This window comes from Silene latifolia, chromosome 8, assembly GCF_048544455.1.
Source record: "Silene latifolia isolate original U9 population chromosome 8, ASM4854445v1, whole genome shotgun sequence".
NCBI classification, from domain to species: domain Eukaryota; kingdom Viridiplantae; phylum Streptophyta; class Magnoliopsida; order Caryophyllales; family Caryophyllaceae; genus Silene; species Silene latifolia.
The window spans coordinates 90,664,914-90,670,955 of NC_133533.1; positions in this window are offsets into that span (position 1 = coordinate 90,664,914).

Genomic DNA, 6,042 nt, shown 5'->3' on the forward strand with positions numbered 1-6,042 from the left:
CGCACGGAATTTCAAGCAAACAATTTATCGATTCAATTCCGTTTGATGAAAATAACATAGAAAATTTTACGTGGCCTCGCTCTGATACCACTTGTGGGGTAATATCCGTATAATACCCTTAATATATAGGACTATAACGCAAATTTTATATGAGATTATTGTCATAAAACGAAAATATAATAGAAAACGATAAAGCATAAGAATTAACCTCGGGTCCTTTGAGATGCGGCCTAAGAACAGAAATCAACAGAGATTTCCTCCTAATCGTTGCACCCAAGACCGTCTGAGACTATGCCCTTGTGCTAGAATGTATTCTCTAATTGCCTTGCAATATTGAGAGAATTGAAATGTGAGTTTTTAGATGTGAGATCTGAATTTTTGAGAGGTAATGCTCTCAAAACCCTAATTGTTTTGTCAAAATGAATTAGGTTAACAAGAAGGAGAGGCTCTCCTTTTTGTTCTTTGCATTCGGCCAAACCGAGCCCTCAAGGGGAAGTGGGCTTCCACTTCCTCTTAATTTTAACTCGAGGTCCGACTCGAAATTGCTAAATGTATATGACGGGTTTTATTATAAATCGTCATCGGTTATCGGATATTATAACATCAACTAATAACACGAATTAGTTGAAATATTAATACATGTCCGACAAAGACAATATTGTATAATTAATTCAATATACATCAATTAAATATAATCGTTTATATTTAATTTACGAATTAACTGTTTAATTCGCCTTAGCCAATTTTATTTAATCCGTATTAAATAAAATATCTCAACATCACGTTTGACTAATTATTAGTCAATAACTCGGATTAACTGCTTAGTCAATTTTGGCATCAACATGACTGTATTTTCATACCGTCACATCTCTCAAACGTATCCTATAGGTGTGACTTTTAGGGACCAGTTGATCACCGCCATCTGTATGACAATAACGTCAAACTTATCTAGCAAGCCAACCGTTATTGATAAACGTGGAACAACTGATTATAATACAAAAGTATACCCTTTGATCCTTTTAGAGATTTATAAGTCCTTGCACTAACTGTAGAGGACACCAACCCCAACAAACCCGCCCCCACCTCTAGCAACATGTTGATTAATGATGCTCAACATGTCACCCTAAAGGTCTTTCTTCATGCTTTGACCTGTTTGCTTTACGAGAGGAAAGATGTGAGTAAGCTTAACTCACATGAGGTGATGTTGCTTGCGGCGTACCTTAACCCCACCCGATCTCAGAGAGTCACCTTCAGTGCCCCGGACATAGTGTGTGCCAGCTTAGCCTTGATGGCCTCTTCTGACGCTCATTTTCTGAGCTGTGGTGCCATTGCCACTCGGTTGGCGGAGAGGCTTACTACCTTTGTCGCCTCCTCGGCCTATACACCCTTGACCCCAGCGGTGCCTACCTTGGACCGTGAGTACTTTCTTGACATCAAGTGGTTGAGGACTTTGGAGGGTGGTGGGTTAGCATGGAGAGTTTCGGGGATGAGTTGGATGCGGATACCTGCTCCCCAGCACCTTCCCGCGACCGAGCCTTTACCGGCGGAAGTAGTGGCTGCTGATTCTGATGATGAGGAGGAGGAGGGTCCTGATAAGGCTAAAGTCGTATCACCAAATCAAAGTAAAACTATCTCAGGACTAACAAGAATAGCTAGTAGTAAGACAGGTATCGAATCCACAGGGAGGCGGTAAAAGCTAAGTCTGTAAATATTTAAATTGTCTAAAGGTAACCGTTTTCTGGGGGGTTTGTTTTGTTTTGATCTAATCAACTAATTGCAGGTAACTAAAAGGAGGTTTAAACAATAATATTAAAGGTCTAGGATTTCCGGTTCACTAGGTCAATTATTTGGGGACTATTAATCAATTGCTAGATCTACCAAGCTGTTTAAGGTCATAAGATCGGTCGACTCTATTATGCCCTTTAGATCGATTCTAACATGCGGTCGCTATAATTAGATACAATCTATTTGATTATCGCAGCCTATATTAATTCTAACCCGGTCGGTGAAAGGATTAATTCGCTACACTAATTAACAACTCAGGCCTAAGTTAATTAACTAGAATAAGAACAATAATCAAACGACAACTTATATGATTTCCCTAGCAATTAATCAATTTTCCCCTTTTAATTAACCTAGATCCCCTTCATCCTAGATGAGGAAATTAGCTACGCATAATAGAAAGAATAACAATAATAGTAATGGAAAACATGATGAACAATAATAAAGATAAACAAGTAATTGAAATAATAATTGAAGAAAGATTAGAACAATACCGTAATTAAAGGCAATAGATCCGAACAATAATTAAACTAAACTAAGTATTTGAGAGAGTTTTCTAAGGTAGCTATACTAAACCTATGTAAAATAAGGCATATAAATGATATAAAGGCACGAAAACGGTATGTAAAATGGTATAAAGGGAGCTATAAAGTATATATAAAAGTGATACATCAAACTCCCCCAAACCAAACCTTTGCTTATCCCCAAGCAAAGCAGTCAGGCCAAACAAAGAACAACAAACATATGGTGAATGAATAACTCAGAGCAAATGTCTAGGCACATACAAATCCCAGCTGTCCACATCTATAACAAAGTAATGACCAAAGTTGTGCCAATAAAACAAATTTAAAGACACGGGTAATAGACTAACGCGGCTCTTACTCAAGATGTGACATGATACCGAGACTCAGCCAAATGCTTTTCAACCTTGCAAGACAATTTTGTTGGATTCTCGCGGTTTCACTCATGCACTCATAAGGGATGAGATATATGTAAGATAGAAAGAATAAAGACTCTCACTCAACTTATGAAATATGCATGCAATCTAATGTGATAAGAGATTCTCCAACTAGTACGCATTCACAAAACAAACCAAGTACATGTATCAAGGACAGAATGATGGTAAAGTGGCATGGGTATAGAAGTGGCTTGTGCAAAAGCACGTATGGGTATGTGAGGCTTAGACGATAGTCGCAGCACTACACCAATAGCCAAATCTAATAAGACATAAAACAATCATCCAACTGGAGAAATTATCTCAACTTTGACAACATATGAGAGAAATGAAAATGCTCTCCAAATGTGCATTAGACTCCAGTAATTACCACACACGACCTCCTAACAAAACTCAATGAAGCAAGCATTTTTTTCTTCTTTTCTTTTTCTTTTCTTTGCTTCATAATATCTCTCTTTTTCAACATAAGAGGTCACACAATTGCTACAAAAAGATAGCTACTACCCACATGACAATAAAAGTCCCAACCCAACCAAAGTAGCTATAACAATAAGGACTCAAGCAACTGCGACTGTCCCGAAAAAGGTAGGCAAATTCTGGAATGTAGCTAAGAAATAGGATATAAAATGGCTACATGGTTCAAACAGGCTAACAAAACTGGGTAATGTATGGCATATTTGAACAAAAGAACCGCCTTTCCTCATGTACTTAATCATATGAACGCGCAAAAGCTAAGAAACTAATGTCACACTTATGCAGTTTGATATTACATATTCCACAAGGAGACCACACTCTTCAGCCTAAATAACAATGAGACCGGTTTATTAATGTTCCCGGCCTAGGAAGCTCTAAAGACCTCAGAAATTTAAGTGGTTTACCAACAAAATAAAGTCAAATATACTCGGCATAAAGCATATTGTGACGGTCAAGACTTGAGTAAAAAGCTTTGTTTATCATAGCTAACAGGTCAAAACAATGTACATGGACAACTAAATGGGACTCAAATGCAAAGACAAAGCAAATTATCATCATTGCTACGCAATTCACCAAGACTCGACTCAAAATAAATAAAAACATGTTTTTGTATTTTATAATTTTTTCAATTTTTTTTTGAATTTTTGAATTTTTTCACACAACAATAAATAAAAGCACACAACAGAAATAAACACACTCCCACATACCTAAATGTCACAGTGTCCTCATTGTGACGCCTACAGCATAGCAGTCACACAGAAATCCAGCAACCTATGGGACACCACTAACAAAGGGAAGAAGGGAAAATAAGAAATGCAATAAAACAAAAACAAGAAAGATAATACCAGCTGTAATGCAGTAGCCTCCCCCAAACCAGCTGGAAAGAGAGGGATGTAGTGACCAGCTCTCACTACTGGGCTCCATCATCATCATCAAAATCATCAATCTCGGCATACAGGGACATCAGCTCAGGATCAGGAACTGGGGCACTGCGCCCTCGACCACGGCCGGCTCTCCTAACACGGCCTCTACCACGGCCGCCTCCTGGAATAGCAGAAGCGGAAGTAGAAGCGCTAAACTGACCAAACGGTCCCCTCTGGGAGCAAGGAACACCGACATCCTCAAGAAAAACAGTAGTAGGCTGAGTGGGGCGGACTGGAGTGTAAAAGGGACGGCCCAAGGCACCATAGGCAGTACTAAACTGTCCGAACTCCGTAGGAGTCACTCCATAGAGATGGAATACCCGGCTGTCATCACCAAGAGTGGTGTAATAGCTAGGTGTCACACCCGATACTGTCCCCCCGAAGCAAGAGACATGGCCTCCATCTGTTCCCACATCCGCCGCTCTGTCAAGGCGGTGTTGATGCCCTCATGCAATCTCACCTCTCGTGCAATAACCGGATCAAAATGGTAGCTCTGAGTAGGATAGGCTGTAGGAGGTGGAGGAGGAGCAGGCTGGAATGAGCCAGGCAGATGGGTAGTGGGCCAACGACGTCTCCGGCGCCCACCGGTAGTGGTAGTAGTACTAGAACCGGGAAAAGTGATCAGAAGGTCCTGAGGAATCAGATAAGTAACGGGTGGGGGTCGCACCACATCCGTACTCTCCTCAAGGGGGTCTACAGCAGGTAAACGGTCACAAGGTAGAAGCATGTAAGACTCGCTCTGGACCTTCCAGTAATGGTCCTTCCCATTCTTGATGTCAATATAAGAGATGTCATAACGTAGGTGGTCATCATCGGCAAGTGGCTCATGGTCATCTATGGGCTCGTAAGGGTCATCACCCCTAAAATCACAAACAGCCCGGGCTATCTTGGTGACAAGAGCACCACAATCAAGATCCCCATACCTCCCAATCATCCTGTCAAAGGCCGAGCACACAAGAGCAGGGGGAGAGAACTGGAATGGCTCCTCCCGATAAGGGTTCAGATAACTAGCAAGAATCAAGACCTCAATGGTGGAGGTCTTGCTCTTGTCGTGCCGCCCATACAACAAATAGCTCAAATACTGTAAAAATAACCGAAGACAAACATGTTGGACGTCCAACAAAGACATCGCACTGACATCCGCATCCGCATAACCGGTAAACAATGGGAAGTATCGAATGGCGGACAACCCACCAACACTGTATAAGTCTCCGTCTGTATGCTTATCAATTCCCAGAATTTCTGACAGATGGTCAAAGGTTAAGGACCGTTCTACGTTAAGCAATCAAAACTTGATAAGGTGGTCACTGGGAAAGTAAATAAATGAGCTGAGAAACTCAAGGGTCAAGGCAGGGTAAGATAGTTCATGGACTAGAAAAAGACCCTGTAACCCGATTTCAACAAACATGCCATACATAATCTCATCGATCTTCAAAGTTCGTAAAATTTTCCTATCCACGCATCGAGTAGCACTCATGGATTTAGTCAACAAATACTCGAACCTGTCCTTTTGTGCCTTGTCACGGAATTCAATGAAAGGGTAATCATCCAAAGGAGACAAGTCATCCTCGGAAGACACCACTTCTTCGGGAATCACCTCGGGTTGTTGGACTGGGGCACTCTTGTCTCGAGTCCTCTTGTTTCCTTGCCGAGAAGTTGACATTGTCTGCAAAATAGACAAGTATACAATCATACTCCAACCATAGGACAAAACAGTCCCGTTTTTGGCAAATATGGGTCAAAAAAATCAATTTTTAAGACTCAAAATCACAATTAAATCATCCAAAACGCTAGGGGAACATGATTATGTATCAAATAATGAAAATTCCAAGCATAAAAACACAATTCTAACCAATTTAATGCATAATTTCAACCCGGATTTTGAAGAACCCTAATTCCCAAATTAGC